At 42.4% G+C, this 27,842-nt stretch overlaps 1 long non-coding RNA gene across 2 annotated transcripts; it reads right to left on the minus strand.

Moving 5' to 3' along the window:
- Nucleotides 1–6,052: 6,052 nt before the first annotated feature.
- Nucleotides 6,053–27,005, minus strand: LOC125632504 (uncharacterized). Of its 2 annotated transcripts, none has more exons than XR_007355329.2 (5): nucleotides 26,542–27,005; nucleotides 26,378–26,445; nucleotides 16,670–17,106; nucleotides 14,135–14,287; nucleotides 6,053–6,842 (listed from the first exon to the last, which is right to left on the minus strand). It is a non-coding gene; the product is annotated as an uncharacterized LOC125632504 (long non-coding RNA). The 2 variants fall into 2 exon arrangements; XR_007355328.2 differs by having other exon boundaries at nucleotides 26,360–26,445.
- Between the last annotated feature and the right edge of the window lie 837 nt (nucleotides 27,006–27,842).

Below are 27,842 nucleotides of genomic sequence, written 5' to 3' on the forward strand. Positions count from 1 at the left end.
ACCAGATCACTGGTCCAGATAACACCAGAGGGGAATGTCATAGAAGTGAACTCACACTTCTGAAACCTGGGTCCTCACTGACCAAGGACAACCACTGTGGGTATGGTGAGGGAACAGAGAGGGCACAGTAAAGGAACTTTCGGTTGTAGAACTCAAGAACGTGAGGCAGAAGACTCTGCCTGACACACTCTGGGGTGGATGTCCTGCTCACAGTTTTATGTTTATGAATCCTGTTTGTGGCATTTCCCCTAATTAGTGTCAGGTGACTTCCCTTCTTTCATTAACAGTTTCTTTTCTACACTCAGACTCTGTGCTTGCAAGTGGGGAAGTATTGCCTCTCAGAGGCATCCAGGGATGGTGTGTAATTTTCCCAAGATACTGGATGGGGGCTCGAGCCGGTGCTGTGTTATATTGTTGAAAAGGAACCCCTATACTGAACCCGGCTCTGGTTGCTGCTGACTCCACCTGGCAGAAGGGTTACACAGGCAAATGCTGATAATCTCACACTGCTCCAATTGTGAATAGTTCTTTAAGCTTCTTATCCAGAGCTCAGTAGAGAACAGTACAGGAAGAATGAATTTGTGAAGGGAAAAATTAAAGGGCTCGACAAAGGCAGTTCCAGGACTCTGAATAATTGTGTGTAATTCACTAACTAGTTCTAAGGGAGAACTGTTTTATTACTAAGAATGTCAACTATAATGAAAGCTCCTATTGAAATCTCTATAAATTACTTTTACATGTAAAGTCTTGTAAGTTGTTACCATCTTGGAACATCCAGAACCATTCAAACAGCTGATCCCTTGCAAACTACCAGTCTTTGGTTTTGAAAACTACTGCACATAAGAGTAACAAAACAACATAAAGGCAGTAGTTCCATTGATAGAGCACTAAACAGGGAGTCAGGAGACCTGGGTCTATTCCTCACTGTGTCACTGATCTTCTGTATGACCTTGTAAGTCACTTCATTTCTCTGTTCTTTCTCCCACATTTTGTCTCATCTCTGTAGGGCAGGGAGTGTCTCTTGCCATGAATATGTACATTGGAGCCTCTTGTCTGGAGCCTCTGGGTGCATCTTAATACAAATATGTAATAAATGGTCAAAGACTGATCACATTAAAGTCAATGAGAGCTTTGCCCTGAATTCAGTGAGACAAGGATTTGGTCCAAAGAGTACATGTATCTTAATGGAATACAACCAATGCCAGCATCAGAAAGAGCAGGAGTGTTTATTGCACATTCCCCCACTAGAATTCAAACAATATTAAAACAGGATCAACATATTCACATATCATTTTAGTTGGTAAATTAAAAGATGATGGGTAGAAAGTATAAATGAAAAACAATTACATAGAAAACAATAGATATAAAAAGAACAAAGTATATATTGCATAGGAGGGATTAAAAAATTCTTACCATTTCAGCAATGTAGGCATGTAAATTTTTAGCTCCAGCAAGTCTCCAATGGGTGCAAAAGTCAAGGCCAAGCTATAGCCAGATGAACCATGTGTCTCCTCTCAGGCATGAAAGTCTCACCAGAGACCTACAACCTAAGGTGGTGTCTAGGGAGAGCCCCACCACACACAGCTAGTCTTGAGTAAGTTGCCCCATGGCCAATCACATAAACTTCTATAATCAGCTTCACCAAAAGAGAGGAGTATTATGGAATTCTCAGATACACAACTTAAGTAACAATCAAGGATATAAAATTCAAAATTAAATTTCTTCTGTGCTCTGATTAGAATGCAATTTTGCAAAGAAAAGATTCAAGAATGTCATGCTACTACTTCATTCCACACAAGAATGAATAAGAGAAAATATCATATTCAGCGAATAGTTGCTGAGCTTCAGAGTCCTTGAAATTTCAGTTTCCATTCTCTAGTAATTTAGATCACTTAGCCAAGGTTAAAAAGTTAGCTTCCTCCAAAGCGCTGAAGAAAAAACTATCCAAGCTAGATTGCAACCTCATCCCACTAAGTCTGCTTATTACAGACAGGACATACTCCCACTGAATCAATACTAAGATTTTCAGAAGTGGGTGCCTAAAATTATGCTCCTAAATCCATATTTAGGCCCTTAATTTAATATTTTGATTTTCAAAAGTGCCAGTAGTTCCCATTGTTTCAACAGGACTGCTCATGTGAGTAAAATTCTGCACACATGTAAGTATTTGCAGGTTCAAAGCCTAACCAACCATATGGGGAAAAGTCATGAAACTGGCTATATACAAAACAAGGTCAAACACAAATAAACTGAAAAACTATGAGAGAATTGTTTTCTTCGGCCTCTCTGTTCCAGTAACCTTAGGGGGCACTTGTAACAATAGGTAGTAGTCTATTACATCCGCTGCAACATCTGATAATGACCACTGGCTCACTCCAGTCTCTGGCCCACTCCAGTATGGAAATTCCCATGCTCCTAAAAAATGCAGATAGAAGTGATTTTTATGTTTCATAGTGAAAGCACATTGTTGGCTTCACACACAAATTTGGTTCACATTCTTCCTATTGTGCTGCACTGGTTTTGCTTTAACATTTCTCATTTGACAGCTCTCAATAGATTTTAAAATCAACCTACTGCTGTAGGATTTAGAGAGTATGGCGGACAAGAAGGGGAACCTGTGTGCTGATCATTAGTCTGAATTCTTCCACCACGAAAGCTGACTATGTACAAGGACAGAATTCCAGCCTTTGTTTTCTACCTGTTTCATGAAGCATGTAGATATTCTTAAAAAGATCACTGTCTGAAAATCAGTGCAGCTGTCAATCACAACCGACGACAAAACCATTTTTTCTATATTATAATTCAGGGTGTGCAGTTGCTATTTTATGTGACATCCCCCCAAGACATTAGAGCTATAGAAAAGCAGGCATATCAGACTGTAGCAAAAAGAGGCATTTCATATCATCTCCTGGGTTATTAATAATAGTAATAATCTTCCAGGCACACAGAAGAAACATGTACGTGTTCCAACTTATTTCCTTGGAATAGTCTGTTATGGTTTTCTAAATAATACCAATATAACATTCAAAGTACTAACTCAATTATTCAAGTATTTCCTATTCAATTAAAAGTGGTGGACTTTTCAAAGAAATCTGTTATTAATAACTAAAAGGCAAAGGAACATCTAATCATCAATGTCTTTACAAAATCTTACATCTGTAGCGAAAGGCTGTAAACTAGAGCCCAGTTAATATGTTTGTTCTCCCACAAATTATTTAAAGGTAGCACCACAATAACAGTAGTTAACCCTATGATTTTCTATGACAATCACAAATCCAAAGCATTCCTGGTGTGTCAGAGATGGCCCCAACATACTCAGAAGCATCACCAAAATACCTGTGGCGTGGGAGGGGGGGTCATCCCTACTTCCTACCCTGGGGGGGGGGGGGGAAGTACTTACAGCAGCATATAAAAAATACATTACAGGTATTTGTACAGACACCATCAGTTTAGTACCTGGTCACATGTAACTTTGAATGGGGGTGGGAGATGGAAATTCCAATTCACATCTTATAGAGAAGTAGTAACAACCTATATCACCCATGAGCACCAAAGCCCTGATTCTGCAAAAAGTTTGCCGTCACTGGAGCTACCCACATGCTTAGTGTGATGTACATGGTTACATACCTGGCAGAATCAGCACTCAAGGTTAAGAGGTCAGAGATGAGGAGGATATTGATAACAGCGAACAGGGGAAAACGAGCCAGCCCTTATGGAAAATTCTGGTAAAATAAAAGAATGACACAGTGTAATGATGCTGGCTTCTGGCGGGACACAACTGAGAGTATCAATTCAGGACAAATTGCTTAGAGCAGAGCAGTTACAGACCAAGGCTGGGTTTCCTTTACCATTAAGGCACACCGAACCAACCAACCAGAGAGGACTTTGGTCTCACCCCACTGACTAACCATAAGTCATACAAGCAATTCCCTTAGACACTCCAGTTTTCCAGTATCATCACCGGTGCCACTCGTTACGAGGATGAATGGTTATGAAAACCAACACCCCAGTAAAAGAAAAAAGGTTCTCCCGATCCCGAAGGACCAAGCCCCAGACCCAGGTGAATATACAAGTCAGATCTTACCCACAAATCACACTGTTGCCAATCATTTAGAGTCTAAAATCTAAAGGTTTATTCATAAAAGAAAAAAATATAGATGAGAGCTAAAGTTGGTTAGATGGAATCAATTACATAGAGTAATGGCAAAGTTCTTGGTTCAGGTTTGTAGCAGTGATGGAATAAACTGCAGGTTTAAATCAAATCTCTGGAGCACATCCACAGCTTGGATGGGTCAGTCAGTCCTTTGTTCAGCGCTTCAGTTTGTAGCAAGGTTCGTCCAGAAGTAGGAAGCAGGATTGAAGACAAAATGGAGCGGTTTCCAGGGCCTTTTATATTCTCTCTTGTGGGCAGAAACCCCTTTGTTCTTCTGAGCAAAATCACAGCAACAAGATGGAGTTTGTAGTCATATGGGCAAGCCACATGTCCATGCATGACTCCATTCTTTACAGGCCAACACCATTGTTCACATGCTACTTTGAATGTCCCAGGAAGACTTCTCATATGTGGATTGGAGTCTTCCGAGATCCATTGTCAGTTAAGTGTTTCTTGACTGGGCACTTGATCTGCAAATTCCTTTCTCAAGAAGCTGACGAAATGCTTCACTAATGCTACTTAGAAACAAACACAAACGCATACAAGTACATAGCCAATATTCATAACTTCAACCACAAAATGATATACACACACAGATAGCATAATCATAACCAGCAAATTATAACCTTTTCATAGACACCTCACACGACAACCTTTGTACAATATTTGGTGCCGCACTGGACCTTGGTTGCAACAATGATCTATACAGTCACCGTTTATGTCAATAACATCACACACAGTATCATCTGAATGTGGATGGGTTTATGCAAATTTCTGGTGATAGTAAATTGCAGATTAGAAGTGAGGGCCTGCTTCTGAGAATCTCTTAGCACTAAAGCCTTCATCCTTTGGACAAGGAGCATAAGTTTTCCAGATGAGTGCAAGTTGTATAGCAATTCAAAGAGAGAGGGATGGTGGGCCCCTTTTGTTCTATTCTGCTGTTGCAAAAGAAACAAAATCACATGGAAATTGTGTCAGCGCAGAGTGTGAAAACAGGGTTGTAAACAACTTAAGATGCAGAGATGGGAAGTAGCATACATTAATGCTAATGCGACAGCATCAACTTAACTTGCCCATTCTCTGAATCTTCTCAAGGCTGGTGGTGGGGGAGTGGCATGTGGGTGCAAATGGTTGAGAGGATGGTGCTATGACAGCACAATGACAAGCCAGTTGTGCTGCCTGTGCTGGGAGTGGGAAATCGCAGAGTCAGGAGGCTGCTCCCAGATTCCCCCAGGTCCGGGGTGGCCTTTGTAACCATCATTGTAAAGGTTTAGTGCATGGTTGTGTGGGGTAGGTAGCTAGGTGACTTCGGACTTGTTTTTGTGTACTTCACTTTTAAATTTGTAGATGTGACAGGTTCGCCCCAGGTTGAGCCCCACTGAGCCCTCTGACCCACCAGCCTGAGCTCCCTCTCACACTGTGCTGCTGTGACAAGCTGCAAAGCCCTCCAGCCTGCACTTTCACCAGCATCCACACAGGTAGGAACATACCCAGCTGCAGTTACATGCAGGCTCTCTAACCACCAGCTTCCCACTCTAGGACCCCAGAGCAGTACCATCCATCCCTGGTCAAATCTGGCCAGTATATGGGTTTAATACCCGGTCTGCCTCTCCCTCAATGTGAAGAGAACAATGTACACTTGTGGTAACCAAGCAGAGATTTTTCCCCAAGCACTCCAGCTCACTGGTTTAGATTAAAACAAAAACAAGTTTATTAACTACAAAAGATAGATTTTAAATTATTATAAGTGATATCAATCAGATCAAAGCAGATTACCTAGCACATAAACAAAAAACGCAAGCTTAATACACTAAATAGATTGGATATGAATTAGCAGATTCTCACCCTGAGAAATGATACAAACAGGCTGCAGATTCTTAAGGGGCAGGCTGCACTTACTTTACAGCTTGAAGTCCCCAGGTCATTCATATACAGGCTAGAAATCCATTTAGCCTGGGTCCAGCACTTCCTCCAGTTCAGTCTTTGTTCCTCAGGTGTTTCCAGGAGTCTATGTGGGGAGTGAAGAACCCTAAATGATTTCACTCCCTGCCTTATATAGCTTTTGCATATGGTGGGAACCATTTATTTCAAAACTTGGTTCCCAGACTGGTTTGTGGAAAAATACTGACATCTCAAGATGGAGTCCAAAGTCATGTGGCCTGGTCACATGGCTGCTATGACTCTACAAGGACATCACTCACAGGCTGTCTGTAGCATTCTCAGGAAGGCTCACCAGGTGGTGGATAAGCTTCTCCTAAGGTCTATTGTTTTTTCTAATGGCCCATTACACTGAATAGGCACTTCCCCATCCACTATCTAGACTGAAAGCATCTTGTCTAGTGGGTGTTACCCAGGGGAAACTACATTTGAAGTACAAATACATAATCAGTATTTATAACTTCAGATACAAAATTGATACATGGATACAAATAGGATAATCATGTTCAGCAAATCATACCCTTTTCAAGGACACCTTTCACGACTTGTTTTGCATAAAATGCTTCATAATTATGCCATAATCATATCATAATAATATCACTGTGAAGAACATGGGTGCAGTGTCATAGTAGGCATCTGTGATTTGCTAGAAGTAGCTGGCATTTTGTGTTCAGTTCAGATACAGTCTGTTACAGATGACACACCGACACCATCCTGCCCCAGGGACCGACATTATTTTTGTTCTTTCAATCTAAAATGTTAAAAAAAAAACCCATCAAAATGAAATTCCTGTATTAGATGGAAACATCTACATAGTCTGAAACTTCTCTTTTCTTACATTTATAGAATGTTCTCATTTGTGTATGTTGGAATTCATCATAAATAATAAAGAGGTATTGATTCAATAATTCTTGAAAACTTTTATTAAAATGCCTAGCCATGGTTACCTGTGCTGCTTTGTTTTGTGTATTCATCTTTCATTCACAATTGACAAGTATTTTTTTTTTTTTTTTAAAGATGACAAATTCCGGCATCTATTCTTCCTATGCCAACAGAAGAGGAAACTGACCCTACTTTCTTACAAAATCATGAGGAGGGCAATTTTTCCATTTAATTAATCAAGCATCCATCTGCATTATTCAACTTTAGGTGACCTTTTAGTGTGCCACAGGAATGGAAAAGGGACCTCAGTCCAAAAGAGAGTTTCCTTGTGATGGATCGGATGAATTTGCTGATTTGTCTGCAGTATAAACACTCTGACTAGAAATAGTGATAGGAGAGTGAGCTGCTTTTATAGGTAAAGCTTTATGAGGTCTATAACTATACCATCAGATATGGCAGCCAGTGAGAGTTATAATTCTTGAAACCCTCCATGTCAAATGATCATAGCAGCAAATGTTCAGATAGGTACAGGGACAGAATAACCCCAAATACTCACAAATCATGAGACAGGCACTTCAAAATGAGATTCAAAAAAATCTACTGATTTTATGCCAAACTAAATAGATGTTAGATTATTTTTACTTACTTTGTTTTTTTAATCATACAGGTGGCACTCAGGTCATATTTTCAAGTTTTTCTCTATAACCACAGATGGCTAGAAATATTGTTGTTGTTGTTTTAAAAAAAAAGCTGAGATTTTCTTCTATTCACCTGCTTCCACGAGTTAGGGGTTTAAGAAACACACTGAAGATCATGAGAATTGCAATAAAATCACAAGAGCTAGCAACACTGGAACATCCAGATAGACAGGGATGTGTGGAATCCCAAACCTATTCTGAAATTGAGGAAAAAGTATGGGGAGAAGGAAGGTTCTGCTGCAATTCAGGCTAGAAAAGGAGGAAGGGGCATCAGAATGCAAAACCCAGCTCAGCAGAGACCTGTTAGAGCCACCTTTAATCCATCCCTGACCAGGAGCTTGCATAATGTACCAAATGGAACAAAAAGATAAAATAAAAAATTAATGAAAAAGGAATTTATAAATTTAAGGAGATTCCTCCATTGACCACCAACATATGAAAAGAAAAGGAAAAAAAACCCCACAGTTTCCTGGTTTGCAAACATGAAAAGTTCCTCATTTTCACTCTCAGCTTACATATTTTTGTGCAGTTTTAAACCATGCTCACTGTCTACAACCACTGTTTTCACAGTAATGACTACTCGCAGGGAAACGCTGGGTATGAGGGATGATTTCAGCAGATAATCATACCCTCTCTCTCTCTCTCGTTCACATCCTCTATTTTTTTTTTTTTTTTAAAAAGGGTCATGAGGAAGAAGTTGAGGACACTGAGAAGGGAGATAAACACAGGAATAGGAGATCATGTGATGTGTCATTACTGAAAAAGAAACCACAGAACAGCCATATAGTCTTTAGACAACTAAGAAATACAGAGTGTGCTCAAATCAATCAAGAGCAGTCCATTTAAGTAAATCAGACCATAATCTACTCTGCTGCTGTATAGCATAAACAAACATTTCCAGCATAATCATGCTTTTGCTACTTGTATTCTGAAGTAGGACCTGGGATTCTGCAGGATTCCAAGGTCAATTTCTAAAGCAAGGGCAAGAGAATCCTGCAGCAAATGTTCTTCTGTTCTGCGGCTGTAATAACGCATCGCCATCTGCAGCCTCACACCCACAGAATCCCCTGTCGGCAGCTGAATTCCAGAGTCAGGGCTTGTCATAATTCCATGGTCACAGAAGCATTGCCCAATTTATTTGATGCTTTCTGGGTACTTAGATAGTGACACATTCGTAAAAACAGCTACCAATGTACCAAAATAGGTATCGCAACAACTAAAGAGGGGCATTCTCATTAATCTCTCCAGCTCTGCGTGTTTGCAGGGAGAAGAGAGGCAGTTCCACAGGAGAATAGAAGGGTTAGAGCGTCATATGCATACAACGCAGAACTAGCAGTTTTAAATGCAGGAGTGGCTATTGGATTCCAGTGTCTGCTGAAGCCAACATCTGACATCAGTTCTGTGAGTCAATCCTGCCCTGTCAAGCACTATTCAGACTCTAGCGGCTTAAAGCAAGAGAGGGAAAGGAAAAACAGCACTAGAGTGGCATCATTAAATATCATCTCTCTTCCCCGCTTCTGTCACCTATTTAGTTGGGATTTTTGTTTTGTTTTGATCAAATCCCTTTACTAATTCCGGGTTTATGTGTTTGCAACCAGCGCATTCGGCTTTGATTCTTGTGTTTTTTAAAGGAATTTTACTGCTTGGGCAGATCAAACGTCTGGATTTGTGAAGTTTTCTGCATACCCACAGTACAAGTACAACCCAGACAGCAGCAGTGCGAGTGTCTGCCCACCCTGAGCTGGAGTACTCACTTCTAGAGGTGAGAGAGCACTTCATTCTCCATGCCTACTAAGACTTTGGCTTCCTGCAGAGACTGCCAGCAACGATACAAATTAGGGGCCAGTGGTGTTAGTAACAGAGATGAGCCTAAGTCACAAAGTTTGGATCCAAAACCACGTCCGGATGACACAAACTTCCCCAAAGGAAACGCAGGAGGGCACAAAAATAATAGGAAAAAATGTTATTCTAAGCATTCATGAACCTCAAAGCTTTGGTCTCTGGTTTGGGTTCAGTCTCAGGGTTTTGGAAGTATGTAACCGTCCTCACTCAGAGGTCAGTCATGAAGTGTGGCCTAGTGGTCAGGGCTACAACCCGTGATCAGCAGGACAGTGTTGGTTGGGGAGCCCAGGCCCTGACACTCCACCAGGCTCCAACCCAGTGATCTGGCAACCAAGGGTGCTTATGGCTGCCCTCCCTGGGCCACTTATCTCCCTGCCCCACCCCCCAGGCCAGCTCAGTCCAAGGCTTTCCCCTGCTGGGGTAGTCCACACCAAGAAAGTAAAAAGAGATTACCAGTGTCCAGGGTCCATATGCAGGGGAGGGGAAATGCTTCTCTCTCTGACTGTTTCTGGGGTGGGTTCCTCCCTGCCCTCAGGGAGGGCCCTTTGGGGCAGTTATCCTAAAGATTTTGGCCTTTCCTCTGCTCTGTGCTTCTGGAGGCGCAGGCTGCAGATCTGCTTTCTCCCAGGTCTGCCATCAAATGAACCGTTTCCTGTCTTCCATTAGATGCAACGTTTGCTGCAGGTGTGGCAGGGCGGAGTTGGCTAGACCCAAAGTAATTCCCTAATCCCTTGTTGCCTAGGATGGTGTTTGTACACCCCATCACACAGTACTTATTTTATCTGAATCCCCTCTCTGCTAGTAACTTGACTGAGAATGGCAGCTCATTCCACATCAAACAACCAACGGATGCTAACACCCTTCCTTCATACCTGACCTAGACAAGTTAGGGGCCAGATTTGAAGTAGTGGCCTACATCTAGGTTTGTCACCTTCGCACTGACCAAAAAGTAAATGAAGACCAAGTCTTGGGCCCTCCCACTAAAACATAACACATCCCCAAACCTTATCTGAAAATACAGCACCTCCTCTTTCAAAGGACACCAAGGAATCATTATAACTGGTTATTGATAAGGGGGAAACAGGAGATGGAATTATCCTAATTAGGACAAAGATTTAATAGTGCTCTTAACCCTTGTGATTCAGGACATATGCCAAGCACTAACTCCCTGAAGTTATGAAGAAACATACTTTATTGGCATACTATCCATTATAAGGGGTTTACATCTTGCTCTGAAGCATCTAATGCTGAGCACAGTTGACGAGAGGATTCTGGATTAGTTGGACAAATTTCCATGTTCCTATTCCCAGCCTTCTTCCACATAAAGCCTTAATATTTCTTCCAATAAGACCTTTTTCACTAGGTGTCAGTTCTTGAAGTCATTTATATCCATGGTGAATTCAGTCTAACAACTATGGTACAATTTTAACAACCAGATTCTTTTAGGTTCCTTTTAATATTTCAGCCCAAATTAATTATGCTCCAAATCTCAACGGAACAAATCCCCACGAAAAGTTTCAACAATTTTTTCTTCATTTGCACAAATTTTTTTTTAGATATTCAGGTTTTCATTGCAAAATTTAAAACCTAAAAATGTGGGTAATGAGGATCTCAATTTTCTTTTTAATGAAAACTATTTTTTTTCATTAAAATATTTGTTTTGTCCAAAAGGTATTTTCTATCAAAACCACATTTTGACAGAAAAATTTCAACTAGTCTACCAAAAATTTACCTTCGTTAATTGTCCTAAGACAATTATTTTTTTCTTAATATGTAATGGCATTGATGGGAAAGTGCTCAAAAGTATCAACAAGTGCAGCTTTAACAGTATTTCAAATGTTCTACTTATGCAATTTAAAGGACACATTATGTGCTAACCTACACACTTTCCTATTAAGATCTATGAAAATTTGCAGGTGTTTAATTACCTACAAGAGGGCTCTCCTATTGTTCCCTGAATGCAATAGAAGTATAATGAACACTACACGGAACATTTTTCATACATTTTATACAGTCTAACATAAGAGCTATGGAGATCAAATAAAACTTGTTCCCTAGTTTATAATTTGTATGCAAAACCTCAGACAGATTAACCATAATTTGCTTCTTCACCAAAAAGGATTGTTTAAATATTTTCATTAAATGCAAAGAGTTTTTGTATTCTAAGAATAACTGAGCATCACAAATGTAGTAATCAATTGGAAATTGGGAGAATAAAATATATGAAGAAATTCTATGAAGAAAACTAAAGCTCTCACAGGGTTGATTTGAATACACATTACTTTTGCAATAAAAGGAAGAGTCTTTCTACACTGAGGTCCCAACTCAAGAAAGTGCTTATGCATGTGCTTAACTCTCATCAAATTCAATGGAACTCAAGAACACAGTTGAGTGCTTTCATGATCTAAGCCATGTAAAGTTTGGGGCTTGATCCCATGCCACTGATGCCTATGGACTTGAATAGATTTCAGTAGGCTTTGGATCAGGACCCAAGCAACATGTTTTTCAGGGAGGTTATTTATTTATTTATTTTTCCTCATTTTAACTCTACTCATGTTTAAGGATTTTGCAGGGCTGTTCCGGCTGAGTCACTTTTTCCCCATTGTCAAGAGCACAACAATGTACTATCCGTATTTTCACAGTCAATGTGTGTTGCCAAGAAATCTAAACAAGAGAGAGTAATTTCTGGAGTTCATTGAAAAAATATTGTACAATGCAATGCAAACTTTACTGAAAAAAATTGTTCTCAGACTAGCTTTTTTAAGTGCTTGTTAATATATGTTAAAAAGTGTCTGTTTTAATGCAGCTCACTGACCAAGCCCCCTGGCAGCTTGCTTCCTCTCTCTTTTCTTCTCTCCTTTTTTTTTTTTTTTTGGATGGGGGTGAGGGGAGGCAAATCACAGGCGTAACTAATATTTTTGTTCTTTCAAGGCTTGAAATAATATTAAAAGTGAGCAATTTCAAGCCACAAATGTATTGTGTTCATAGATCACTGAGAGTCACTCATTCCATGCTCACCTGCCTGTAATCCATTATGAAACGATACTCATGGAACTTCAGCAAAAGCTTGGCCCAAGATCAGATGCCCGGAGCCAAAGATAACAGAAAAGGCCTGCGTCTTAAATTTGGCAACCTGCATGATTAAAGTGTTCCAGACTTCATACCCAACAATGGGCTACAATCAACAACAGAGACAAAAATTATAGAAAAAGAATAGGAGTACTTGTGGCACCTTAGAGACTAACCAATTTATTTGAGCATGAGCTTTCGTGAGCTACAGCTCACTTCATCAGATGTATACCGTGGAAACTGCAGCAGACTTTATATACACACAGAGAATATGAAACAATACCTCCTCCCACCCCACTGTCCTGCTGGTAATAGCTTATCTAAAGTGATCAACAGGTGGGCCATTTCCAGCACAAATCCAGGTTCTCTCACCCTCCACCCCCCCACACAAATTCACTCTCCTGCTGGTGCTAGCCCATCCAAAGTGACAACTCTTTACATAATCAAGTCGGGCTATTTCCTGCATAGATCCAGTTTTTCTCACATCCCCCCCACCCCCCCACACACACAAACTCACTCTCCTGCTGGTAATAGCTCATCTAAACTGAGTGGTCAGTTTAGATGAGCTATTACCAGCAGGAGAGTGAGTTTGTGTGTGTGGGGGGGTGGGGGGGATGTGAGAAAAACTGGATCTATGCAGGAAATAGCCCGACTTGATTATGTAAAGAGTTGTCACTTTGGATGGGCTAGCACCAGCAGGAGAGTGAATTTGTGTGGGGGGGTGGAGGGTGAGAAAACCTGGATTTGTGCTGGAAATGGCCCACCTGTTGATCACTTTAGATAAGCTATTACCAGCAGGACAGTGGGGTGGGAGGAGGTATTGTTTCATATTCTCTGTGTGTATATAAAGTCTGCTGCAGTTTCCACGGTATACATCTGATGAAGTGAGCTGTAGCTCACGAAAGCTCATGCTCAAATAAATTGGTTAGTCTCTAAGGTGCCACAAGTACTCCTTTTCTTTTTGCGAATACAGACTAACACGGCTGTTCCTCTGAAACCTGTCAGAAAAAGAATAGGGATGTTTAAAATGATCTGGGGATCAAGTATTCCTCTTCTCCTAAATTAAGATGAGAGAGCACCCGAATGAAAGTAAATTTGGGTCTGAAATGAGGCACTGTCCCTATAATAAGTGACAGTTGAGCTGTATTAATACCCCAGTAATTGCCTCATATATAGGACTGTTTAGATCACCTTAAATACAGTTGATCTGTATCTGATACAGTCTGGGAATTGTATACATCCAGCATCACTGTAACACAGTCACCTCAGGGGTGGTAAGTGGTGGCCAGCACACATCATGGCTGCACAGTTACAGTAAGAATGAGAAGGAAGGCTACCAAGAGAACACTGAAGCAAAGCCCTGTTCTAACAAAATTGTCACAGGACCTTTTAATGTCCATCCAAAGCCAAAAAGAATCTGTCGAGAAGCTCCCAACCTTGTCCCAAAGAACCTGATCTGAAGCCCATTTCAGTAAGTGGAAAGACCATTTGGATCAGGCCCCAGTTGCATGAAGCTAATTGTAATAGAGAAAGATTAAGAGATGAGTCATACCTGCCATGAGTCCAATCTCTGGTTCCAAAGCATCTTGGCATTTCAGTACTTAGATTCTTCACCAGCTCCATCAGTTCAGAGGCTGTCACACAGCAGCATCAGGCCAGGATGGCAAAGTGCACAAGATGTGACCCAGAGGCCCATTGGTCCCAACTAGAAAACAGTTCACTGTTAATTACAAGCACCTCCTGTCTCAGACCTGACAAACTCACTACACCTAGTACACCGTTTTCATGGTATTTATCGCTAAAGGTTAGCATGCAAGGTCTCTTCTGAAATCTTGTAACTTATCGATACTCAATCATTCTGAGATGTTTAAAGACTAATATAACTACATTGAAAATGTACTTCTGGTCTTGGAGTGAAACCTATGAGTCACCAGGGAATCATGTCTCAGTCACCATTCAGGGCCATTCAAGTGGGAGGGGGGGATGTCACCCCGCCTTGGTTAGCCAATTATGTACTGCATTGCTCAATTGTCCACCATTACACCAAACCAGAAAAGCCAATGGAAAACCATCAAAGTATAAACATTGAAATCACCTGGAAGTGAAGAGGAATGATAAGACAGTGAGGGGACTGCCGTGTATGTGAATAAAGACAAAAGACTGGTTCAATATAGCACAGGATGGAGAAAGACGCTCTGCATCTATTCACTGAAGAGGTACCTTAATGAATGGCAGTGCTTCATGAAAGACTAGCTAGTGGCTCCTTGGAGTGAGAATCTATTTGATTAGATAGGAAAGATAATTATTAATAAGTGTAGGCCCCAGTTTTCTGATTTTGTGTTGAATATAACCATTTGTTTCCATGACTCAGTCTTGTTTCTATTTGAATCTCTATTCTCTCTTAAATAAATTTCCTTTTGTTTTACTATAATCAAATTCAAGTGGTGTGTGTGTGACAGAGTGGTGAGCTAAGGTAAAACTGGTGAACTCAGGTACACTGTTCCATTAGGAATGTCTACACTGCAAAGAAAAATCCGTGGCACTGAGTCTCAGACCTGGGTCAATTGATTTGGGCTCGCAGGGGCAAAAATAGCAGCGTAGATGGTCACACACAGGCTGGAGCCTTGGCTCCGAGACCACCTCCTTCACTGAGTTTCAGAGCCCACACTCCAGACTAAGTGGAAACATTCAACACTGCTATTATTAGCCTCGCAGCCCAAGCCCCAGTCAACTGACCCAGGCTCTGGGACTTAGAGCCACGGGTTTTCCTTTGCAGTCTAGACATACACCTGGGGACAGAGGATCTGGGATTTCTGTGGGTACCCAGTGATCACGGACTGGATACCACAGAGGGACGCTATGAAGGGACTTGGGGGCTGAGGTGCAGCTGTTGTCAACCTGCAAGGCTGGTGTAGCCCAGAGGAGAGTGTGGGAGTGTCTGATGGGCTGGGTGCGTTAGAGCTAATGCCCAGCTGGCACAAGCAAGACCCCCTCACACTGGAGGAAGGTGGCAACAAGGTGATTCACAGCCCTGGGTGGCCTGAGAAATATCACCATGGCTAACCTCTATCCCTTACCCATCCAAATAATAAGTGGATTTTTTTTAAATGGCTCATTTCTGTAACCAATATCCAGGAGTCAAAAATATATTCTAGGGTAGAGGGTACAGCTAGGTCCCTCGTCTGTTTATACCCCTCATATAGAAGTTACAACCATGCCCACTTCACAGCTACAGTCTTTTCATGCAACCTCGCTCTCCCTCACTGATCTGTAAACATGGTTCCAATTTATAGCATTGACTGAGCTTTAACTGTGTTTTGGAACCTGTTGGTTTCATTAAGGCCTCGTCTCCACTACAATTGGAAAACCAAGGGAGGGGTCAATCAGATTGTTAGCCGGCTCTGCAGTCTGACTGGAGCATAGACATTGTTATTTGGGATCTCTCTGTGGGGGCCAATTTCCCCATTTACCTTGAGGATGGTGCAAGTTCAACGGTCTCTAATGACTAGCCATACTTTCTGACAGTGGGTGTGTCATGGGGGTCCCTGCATGTTGAGCGGGCCCACCCCCTTTGGCTCATTGAGGGGGTTGATACATGCCGTCGGGACTCCCTGATAGATCAGGCAATTTCAATTAGAGGGACTCAGGGCTTCTGGTAGGGCCCAGTAAACTCTCTGTCTATGCCTCTTGAGCTTCTTGGCTGGGGCAAGCAATTGCAGCTGGGCTTTGACACTCTGGGCCAGGTAAAGACAGCAAATAGTCTGCAGTCCATAGGTGGGGCACAGCCAATGCTCAGTCTCTAATCTCCTAAATCTCCCAGCTAGGACAAACAATAGCAGTTAGGGGGCTATGATACTCTGGGCAGGACAGGACAAGCAGTCAGTTTGTAGCCCCTGGGCAGGGCAGGGCAAACAATCAGTCTATAGCTATAGCCCCTAATAGTGGCAAATGCTGTGGGGGGTGGGGGTATGGGTACCTGAGCCCACCTTACTCCACTGGGTTCCGACCCAGGGTCCTATGAAGCCTGGAAATTCCAAGTTAAGAGTTCAAGCATCAACTTCTAAGCATTCCCTGGGTCACTTCCTACCGCAAAGCTCATCTCAGGCATCTCTTTGGCTGGCAGCAGCTCAGCATCCCAGTCAGTCTCTGTGGTCAGCTGGTCGTCCGCAGCATAGTCCAGATCCATGGTTCCCACCGCTTGGAGAGTCACAGACACCTCTGCAGGAGACTGCAGCACATGTCCTTCCTCCTCTTCAGGCAACCCAGACTGATCTGGACTGCCTCCTTTTATCTGTCCCTTCCACACTAAGCAGGCCCAGCAGGGATGAGGGGGTGTGGTTTCCTGGGCCCACAGTGATTGGTCACGCCCCATTGGCCCAGTGCAGGGTTGGTACACCCCGTCACAGTGCACTTTATCCAAAATTGTCTGATATTTCAGCCTGGGGATATTTCACAGACAGTAGCACAAATCCCACAGCAGCTTTTCCACCCTTTTCCTGCTGCTGCTGCTGCTCTCCAACAACTCTGGCCAGTTAAAAAAAAGACAGCATTATTTTAAAGAGGGTATTCATATTTTGATGGAACCGACCAGCATTCACTGATATAATTTTAATCTTTTTCACAATGCTAAACAAAACAAAGCAAAGGGAATGGGGGGGGAATCATGTTAAGAGCTTTAAATATCAAGAAAAAAAAACAAAAGAGAAACATTTGAATTTACAAAAAGAAAAGGAGTACTTGTGGCACCTTAGAGACTAACCAATTTATTTGAGCATGAGCTTTCGTGAGCTACAGCTCACTTCATCGGATCCGATGATCAAATAAATTGGTTAGTCTCTAAGGTGCCACAAGTACTCCTTTTCTTTTTATTTGAATTTAGTAGTTGGAGGAGCCTTTTGGATCATCAGTGAGAGAGAAAGAGAGGAAGACAGATAAAGATTTAAATTCAGTTCCTTTCTTCTCCTATTATGCAGGACTGCAGCATCAACAACCAGCAATTGAGGGGCGAGATACATCATTAAACTTATTTATAGCATCAACTACTTTGCATTCATCCACAAAAGTGAAACTGTAAAAAGGAAAAAAAAAAAAGTATAAAGGGAGTGTGTGATTCTTTCATTAGGTTGTCTGTAATGTTGGATTGGTCCATAAATTAATGTGTATACGAGGACAGAAAAAAAAGAATTCAAAGCTTTGCCATTGTAATTACAGCTCTTTAAATATCAAAAGACACAAAGAAAGATTCCTTCTGAAAAGAATACAGACTCTCTTGGCAAGCCACTATTAAATACTTGCATAAATCTGCAGTTTGTAACACTTACCTCCCCCCTCCACACTAGATTTTGGTGACATTGCTATAATGAATTACAGGTCTTTTCCAGTGTGACTAGGTGGGCTTTCTTTCTTTCCTTTATTTACCAGGATAGCCTGCTGAGAGAAGACACCTTTTTTTGAGTGGGAGGTTTAAGTGGGATAGTGGGGGTGGGTAAGGAAGGGCCTTGGACTGAAGGATAGCAGATTTGTTTGTGCTGTTCCACATTCACAACATGAAACATCTCAGACACAAATGACAAAAGCCCTGATAATTACCACACCATTACTACAGATCCATCCTCTAATGTATAACATGCACAGAGTTACCAGGTCCCACAGTGCCTATGCTATGTTTAATTATATGCAATTTTAATTACTTTTTAACTAAAAGCAGAAAAGACAACATTCTCCCCACTAACCTGCTACAAAGCTCACCACTCACCCCCAAGCCACTCATTTCAAACAAAACCCTCCCTTGCACTGTCCCCTAAAGATCAGCAGACTCTGGCTCTGTCAGTTCAGCAGGGGCAATGAATTCCAGAATCAAAGGCCCTTCCCCAAGAAAATACTACCTGCCACCAGTCTCCAAACTGTTAGCTCAGTGACCTTCTCTCGTCTGATATGGTAGTCAATAGAGGTAGTCTCTAAAACAGCCAGGCCTCGACCCAATATAGGGTTTTTAGACCAAAGTCAACATCTTAACTTGCACATGGAAGCAGCTAGGAAGCCAGTGTAGTTGTCTTGAGAAATGGCATAATAATTTCCATGAGGCTGACACCACCAAACAGGTGAGAAGCTGCATTATGCACCAAGTAGTTGCAAGGGAAGTCCCGGTGGAGGTGCATTAATCCAGGCTAGAAATCACAAGGCATGAACTCTTGGGACACAGTCCAGGCCCAAGAAAAAATAGAAAGTTACTCATAGCATCAAATAAATAAATAAATAAAAAATCACACTCTTTCTGAGTGGAGGGATCCAGAGTTTACTAAATTGTCTACTTCCCAGAGCAATTTTGCTGGGCGAGACTTCATGGGCCTAATGGTGGAGGGAAAAAATGAGACGTGCCATTTGCCATCACAGCTGAAGCACAGTGTTACAGGAGTGCTCTTTAAACAATAGCTGTCTATGTATGTAAATAGTTAATATCAGAGTGCCAATAGATGAAGCTCAAGAATTTATAACATAGTTCCTAGGTTTTATAGGATCAATAAAATTTGTGCTTCCTGCAAATGATTTCCTCTGCATAGCTCTTTACATGGAGCTCTTCACACAGAAAATTTTAAAATCTCTCCACACCACAATGAATTAGACTCAGAGTGTGATTTCCACCACTAACACTAACCTCTATCCTGCATCTGCTTCAGCTCATCAACCTATGAGGGTGCCTTCACATGGAGAGAGAAGAGACACAATAGGCCAAAAGGAGAATTTTGCTGGGGCAGAAGCAGCATGCTTAGGGCTGGAGAAGATAGCACTCTCTTGCCCTCCTTGCAGCGGGTGAGCCATGAGTGGGGCTCAGTGTATGAGGGGACATATAAAGAAAAGGAGTACTTGTGGCACCTTAGAGACTAACAAATTTATTTGCGCATATAAATTTGTTAGTCTCTAAGGTGCCACAAGTACTCCTTTTCTTTTTGCAAATACAGACTAACACGGCTGCTGCTCTGAAACCGGACATATAAAGGCTCTGCAGTCCATATGTAGCCTGGGTCTGGTTGCCTCCCCAGTTGTTCTAATTTATGCCAGTGGCCACACTAGTTTCCCAGTGCAGGCAGAATCTGGAGGAATGAAGGTGGCATAAGCCTCTGGAGACAGCACAGAACCTATCGCTAAGTCTTCATGTTTATAAGTGAAAAGCACAGATCACCAAATACGCAATCAAAGAAGTTATTGTTTTGGTGAAGAGGAGCATATCCACTAATACAATGTAAAGCAAACCCAACCAGTGAAGTGGTTGTAACACCGACAGATCCAGGTGCTCACCCTGGCTCTGCCCGCGCCCCACCCTGCAAAGCGCGGGGACCGGGGCAGTCACCCCAATTCGCTGTACCCAAGGGACGGCTATGCCTGGAGGTAAACCTGCACTGACCACTGTTAAGACTGACTTGACACCATTTAATACAAGTCATATGCTTTCCTCCTAATTAGCTAACAAGCCAATTAATTATGAGAGGCATCTGGTTTTGGCCTAAAGCCAAACTGCAATGGTGTCATTAGGCTTTGCTTTGTAACAAAATCATGTATTACATTCTTTGAACTCTCAACTCAATTATACTGTACTTGGATTCCAGGTAGGTACAAAATATTTAGACTCACATTAATATTAGGCACAACAACAATAATTCTTCTCACATGTATAAAGAACTTTTAGTCCCAAAGGATCCCAGAACACTTTACAAAATTTGGACTCAATGCTACAAGACTTTTTCATGCATAACTCCTTTTGAAATAAAAGGGAATACCCCTGGAGGTCAATGGGAATTCCACTCTCCATGGGCTTGCCGACTGGTCCCTAAGCTAGTTCCTATATAAAACTGCTTTTCAATGATGGACAGACTCTTATTATATATGTTTTAATTGGAAGTAGTTTCCATCACTGAAAATGCAGGTATCTGCTTTTTGTCTGGGGCAAAATGCAGATACCTTGTTTGTTTATGTATGTATCGTTCATTTATGTAACACTAACATTTAATCTGCATTCAGCTATAGTAGGGTTGCCAATTTGGTAATATTTAAAAACCAGACACTCCAACAGGAGTGCCAGAACCTGCCCCGCCTCCTCACCTGAGGCCCCACTCTTACCCCACCTCTTCACCTGAGGCCCCGCGCCTTCCATCCCTCTTCCCCCAACCCCAGTCACTTGCTGCTTCCCTCCCCCCCCCCAACCCCGCTACCTGGGTCAGGAGGGACTCACCTGTGGAGCCGGGGCTGGGAGCTGCAACCGCCCAATGCAGGTAGCAGGTGGCCCTGGCTGATTAGGGGCTAACGTGGGTGATGACACTGCACCTCCCCAACTCCCCTGCCTGCAATGACCAGACACTGTCAGGTCCCCTTTTTTGAATGGACCTTCCTATCGAAAACCAGGCACCTGGCCACACTAAGCTACAGTCATAATATATCTGTTTTACAGGACTATTCTGATCACCTAGTCTGATCTTCTGCATAGTACAGAACAACAAATTTCATATTGTTATTCTTATGCTCCTGAAGGACAAAGCTGCCTGGCAGAATCTGACATGACTCCTGTATAAATTTTATGCAGCCAAATTAGGGAAACCTGTAGAAACCAAACTTTGGATGTCTATTTAAATCAAAGCTATATTACTTATGGGTTCGCTAAGTGCTGAGGAAACTGCTGATACCATACTTAATAATTTTATGAAACTGTTGCCCGTGCATTGGTAAGAGGATAGCATAATAAAACCATATCAAATAATGCTGAATTTTAAATCCACTGTAAAGCAAATTAGGTATAAAGAAAAACAATGAGTGACAGAACATTGAATTAATTAAATGATGGGAGGGACCCACAACACAGTTGTATCTATGATGTTTGTATGTTTTACTGACATGCTACAAAAGTTTTAAACCCCAAGCACTTACCCAAGGAAATATCAAATCACTATTTTCCCCACATTCTTTCTGACCAATTTTGGAGCAGCTGGGAGCTTAATTGTTTCTAATCATCTTTAAAAATGAACTTATAATGTTGCCACCTGTTGGCATAAGATAGTTACAGCATTTCAAGATTCCAGACAGAGTTAAAAAGATGTAGAGAATTAAAAGGGACAAATGTGAAAAATCCATGCTCTCATTTGGTTTCAGTGTTCACATCTGTTCTCCTCAAAGATTTTTCCAATATCATAAATCTACTCTGGTCCCAGTATCTTGAAATGTTATGGCATTTACAGTAAAGATAAAATCCATGTACTACTAGAGTTTCCTACATTCCAAAACACCAAAAAAGACTAGCCCTCATCAATAAACTAAACAGGATACAAAGGTAAAGCATCTAACAACATTATTTATACTTCATTCAACTCACCGCATTGTGGAAGGATGGGACAGAGGCAGATGATTAAAGAAATGGAGCCATAAATCAAATAGTATCAGCCAGTTTTAACATTCCTGTCTGCAGATCTGGTGTCATGGAAAAGTGAGATCAGAAGAGAGCTCTAACTGGAAAAAGGGTTCTCTTTCTAGTGGACCCGGTCACAATTCAGAGCAATGGCAGCTGTATTTTCACAGTCAAGAATCCAAGAACCTTAATATTAATTCAGCCCACAGGCAAAGAGCTGGGGTTCATCACACCTACATCTGTTTGCCTGCCAGCCTCTGAATTGGTACACCTTCATGTCCTTCCTCCTGGGCCCCATGAGCATGCCTTGACCATTTGAGCTAGTGGTATTTGTCTCCCTCCAGCTCCTTTCATCTCTCCTGCATGAGTAGCCTTTTCCACTACAGCCTTCAAGTATCTGGACCTCTCACAATCACTGCTACTTCTGCTGTCTGTGGCACTGTCTCCTCAGTCTCCTGCCTGCCCTGTAGGAGGAAAAGGGGGGGCCCTGTCTTTAGGTGTACCCCATCCTGCCTCAGATCATCTGGTGCAGCATGGGTTACCTCCTCCCATTTCTTCAGATCAGCAGTGGACAAATCTTGCTGCTCACACAAGCTCAACAGCTGCTGTTTCTTCAATAGTTCCTAATTCCTACTCTGGTCTCTCTCTTCTCTATTCCTTTTCCAAAAAGATTATGAGACCCTTTTTTTTCCCTCTGTGCTTTTTCCTTCTATAATGCTTGCTTTCAATATTGTTGTCATTATTGTTGTCAGTAATTCACGCTGTCACATATTCCACACGTGCTGCCTCTGTAAAAAGAAAAGGAGTACTTGTGGCACCTTAGAGACTAACCAATTTATTTGAGCATAAGCTTTCGTGAGCTACAGCTCACTTCATCTTCACTTCAAGTTCATAACACTTTCCCTCAGAACAAGAACCTCCATGCAAAGGAGGACTGGGGTCTCCCTGGAACAGACAGTCCTGTCCATTTGCTGGATCAGGAAGAAGGCTCTGAGCTGGTTTAAAGTCAGGCTATTTATCCAGAAGTCCTTTCTTTGTCTGTTGGCCTCTGGAAAATGCAGCTGGAAAATAGGCAAGCATCTCCAGGAGGAGCATCTCTTCTGGCCATGTTACAATCTGAGTTAATTTGCCTCGTCAACCCTCACTGTTCTTAGTTCCTGGAGGGCTGTGGTCACCCTCCCCCCAGAATTACCTACAATTCCTGGTCCACAACGATACATACACTTAACACAGTAAGATCTCCCAAAGATATTGCACAAAATTGCCATATCTATCACCCTATGTTCTATATCACCACTGAAGAATTCAGTGACAGAAATGCTTCTGTTTCTTCACTTTGTACTCCAAACTGAAAGCAGCTGTGATGGTTGAATATTATAGTGAACACAGCTGCTTTCACTTTGGAGTGTCACTCATTTCCTTATACAAAATACTGGGCAGACTGGCTGTTAATCCTTCTACTTACCTCACAGACCTTTTCTTTCTACGACTGCACCACCTCCCTGCCTCTACTCATCTAACACTGGCTACCTCCTACCCCACAAGCCTTTTCGCTGGGTCTGTGATGCTTCCTGAGATCTGAAAGGATCCAAGAGGGGTGGATGACCAGCCTGGGGAAGACATGTTTCACCTTGGAGATGTTTTGTTATTCCCCCATTCCCATTAGGTCTGAGCCTACCAAATCTAGATATTATATATAATTTTAGCCAGCAAGACTCAAAGGCAAAAATTCAGAAGAAGGATATTTTTGTGTTGAAGGCACTGGACTGGGAGTCAAGAGATCTGAGTTCAATTCCCATCTCTGCTACAGACTTTCTGTGTGGCCTTAGGCAAGTTATTTACTCTTCCTGTGCCTCATCTGTAAAATATGGATAATTCTTCCCTACCTCACAGCGGTGCATTGAGGCTCAGTTCATTAGGTTTCCCTGTGGAAAGGAAGTTTCTGAGCACCCCACAAACCCTAAACATCACCTTTTTAAAAAATCATCATTAAAACCTATGGCAATAAGCAAAAACAGAGAATGACTAGAAATTATGTCCTTGGCTATATCACTATTGCCTTCTCTTCCCCCCTGCCCCTCTCCCCATCCCCATACAGCGCGCATCCATATTTTCACATTGCATGACTAATTTTAGATTAAGAGAAACAAAATCAGAAAACATAAAAGTTAGTGCCTCCCCCTTTGTAACATGCTGCATTAACTCTACCTCAGAAAATGGCAGCTCCTTTATAATTTAAGGGTGCAGGACAGTGGAAACAAAGTTATAATGACATCACAATACATATCACAATAACACACAAAATCATTAGTTTTCAGCCTGTACCTGTGACGGTTTGGATCACAGAAACCCCGTTGAGGTTGCCAACTGATGTGCCAAGACTACTTCTTCCCCTGCTTTCCCTGCCAGCTTGGGACTCCAGCGCCCTGTCTTGTTGAGCCAGACACGTCAGTCTGCTCCAACACAGACCCAAGGTCTGAACCATGAGCTGCTGACTTAATTGAAAGCAATTTAAGAAGTGTTCCTGTCTTTAACACTCAGATGCCCAACTCCCAATGGGGTCCAAACCCCAAATAAATCCATTTTACTCTGTATAAAGCTTATACAGGGTAAACTCATAAATTGTTCACCCTCTATAACACTGATAGAGAGAGATGCACAGCTGTTTGCCCGCCCAGGTATTAATACATACTCTGGGTTAATTAATAAGTAAAAAGTGATTTTATTAAGTACAGAAAGCAGGAGTTAAGTGGTTCCAAGTAATAGCAGACAGAACAAAGTGAATTACCAAGTAAAATAAAATAGAACACGCAAGTCTATGGCTCATACAGTAAGAAACTGAATACAGATAAAATCTCACCCTCAGAGGTATTTCAATAAGTTTCTTTCACAGACTGGATGCCTTCCTAGTCTGGGCACAATCCTTTCCCCGGTACACCCCTTGTTCCAGCTCAGGTGGTAGCTAGGGGATTTCTTGTGATGGCCACTCCCCTTTGTTCTATTCCACCCACTTCTATATCTTTTGCACAAGGTGGGAATCCTTTGTCCCTCTGGGTTCCGACCCCTCCTTCTCAATGGAAAAGCACCAGGTTAAAGATGGATTCCAGTTCAGGTGACAGGATCATATGTCGCTGTAAGACTTCATTACCCACTTGCCAGTATACAGGAAGACTTACAAGTAAAACAGAAAGAAAAGGAGTACTTGTGGCACCTTAGAGACTAACCAATTTATTTCTTTTTGTGAATACAGACTAACACGGCTGTTACTCTGAAACCTGTCAAGTAAAACAGAGCCATCTACAGTCAGTTGTCGTGGTTAATGAGAGCCATTAAGATTCCAAACCACCATTAATGGCCCACACTTTGCATAACTACAATAGGACCTTGGAGTTATATTTCATGTTTCTAGTTTCAGATGCAAGAGTGATACATTTATACAAATAGGATGACCACACTCAGTAGATTATAAGATTTGTAATTATACCTTACAAGAGACCTTTTGCATAAAGCATATTCCAGTTACATTATATTCACACTCATTAGCATATTTTTGAAAAATCATATAGAGTGCAACGTCACAGTACCCATGAAGTGTAAACTGATACAGTCACCTGCCCCATGAGCACTATGACTTTGGGCAAATTACATCACTGCTCTGTGTCTCAGTTTCCTTAACTATAAAATGGGGCCAATGATACTGACCTCCTTTGTGAAATGGTTTAAAATCTATGGATGAAACACGCTAGATAAAGAGCAAGGTATTATTACTTAGGTTAAACCACTCATTGAAGACTGAACATTTTATTATTTTTACTGCAGTAGGATCAAGAAGCCCTAGTCACCGACCAGGACCACATCATGCTAGGCGCTGTATGAGCAGAAAATAAAGATGATCTGGACTCGAGTACAGGTTTCCCCTCCATACACACTTACATCTTTGAGAACAGTCTATTTTACTAAACACTTCAGTTATTTTAAAGCACTAAACTCACATATTGCTAGACTGCGTTCGGAACTCCTCTGCACAGCCCCTTATATGTAAGATATTGCATCAATGAGGAGAGCTATTTTTTTATATTTTGGAAAGGCAGTCAGTGGAGCAAACACCTGTGTTTCATGCCACCCAGACAATGATGAGTTTGGCACTAGCAGACAGTTGGCACTTGGCAATGGAACACTCTGGTGGCTTCTAAGGAAAATGCAAACAAAAAACTCATTACCCAAGGGTCAGTCCCACGGACATGATATTGGATTTAAGGCTGAAACACATTCTTGCAGCAGCTGGTACTTAGCATTATCTTTCTGTATGTGATAGAAGTTGTAAAAACTACAACAAAAATAACCAGAGGTGATTAGGTAATGCCTCCTGATCCAATCATTTGTTACCTTATATGTTACAATCACCTGTTGCAGTAAGCCTGGTCTCATCAGCATTCAGCACTGCAACTGCACAATGGGTATGAGCAACAGACCTAAAGAAGACACAGAAAAAAGGAGTAAAAATATACCCTTCATGTTAGATATGGAATCGATTATGTACTCCCTCCCCTGCACCCAAGTTCACTTACTTTATGTCAGCCAACAAGCATGAGTTAGATTCGGCAAATGCCATGTGTGTGGCATGAAAGCCTATGAATACATAGGCACTTGTTAGCTAGCAAGCCAGAAGTCAGGACATTTCTGGTTGTGGGGAGGGGAGGATTCACCACCCACATCATCTGTTAGAGCGAAAGAGAAAAGTCTTGATTACTGCAGCTTTCTCCTCCCTGGCTTCCATAACAAACAAATCGCATCACCCCCCACGCCCTCCAGCCCAGACATAATGCAGCTCCTGCACTAATTTCAACCCCCTCACCATTTCACTCCTCTGACTCTACCACTGCCACTGCAGCAAGTTCAACCTTCTTTTCTTCCCCTCCAAGCCCCCTCACAGCTTTGCCTCTCCCACGAAATCTACTCTTTTCTGTTATTGTGCTGCCCATCGGGTTGCCAACTGTCTAATCACGCAAACACAAAGACTCTTGCCCTGCCCCCTGCCCCACCCCTTCTGAGGCCATGCCCCTGTCCCACCCCTTCCCCAGGGCTCCGGCCTCCACACACTCCATCCCCCCACCCCCTGTCACCTGCTTTCCCCTACCCTAATCCACTTTCACCAGGCTGGGGCAGGGGGTTGGCACTTACCTCGGGTGGCTCCCGAAAGCAACCGGCACATCTCTCTGGCAGCGGATCCTCGTACAGGAGGGCCAGGGGGTCTCCGTGCACTGCTGCCTACAGGCACCACCCCCACAACTCCCATTGGCCGCAGTATCCAGCCAATGGCAACTGCGGAGTTGGCGCTCGGGGCAGGGGCAGCGTGCGGAGACCGCCTCCCCCTCAGGGCTGCAGGAATGGTGCTGGCTGCTTCTGGGAGTGGCACAGAGCCAAGGAAGGTAAGGGATCCTGCCTTAGCTCCGCTGCAGCGCTGGACTGTTAGCACCCAAAATCTCCCGGTTTGGCTGAAGTAGCCTCTGGGAGATAGTGCGTGATTCCAGGAGACTCCCAGCGAAAGCAGGAGGGTTGCCAACCCACCCGCTGCTCCCACAGTGTTGCCAACTCCAATGATTTTGTCACAAGTCTCATGATAATAGTTGTTTTCCTTAAAGCCCCAGCTCCTGCAGTGAAGTGATATATGATGATTTCAGCCTTCATTCTTAAAGAAAAAGTAAGTTCCTAGCCCTCATGGCTGTGGAGAAAGCTTCCAGATGTGACCCCCAGTGCACCCTAAAGGCTCAAAAAGCAGAAGGCAAATAAAAAAAAACAGATTTATTGTTTGAACATAATCTCATTATTTTCAAGCCTCTCTCATGTTTGAATATTTGGGGTTGGGCAG

Source organism: Caretta caretta, chromosome 2 (assembly GCF_965140235.1).
Source record: "Caretta caretta isolate rCarCar2 chromosome 2, rCarCar1.hap1, whole genome shotgun sequence".
Taxonomy (NCBI): domain Eukaryota; kingdom Metazoa; phylum Chordata; order Testudines; family Cheloniidae; genus Caretta; species Caretta caretta.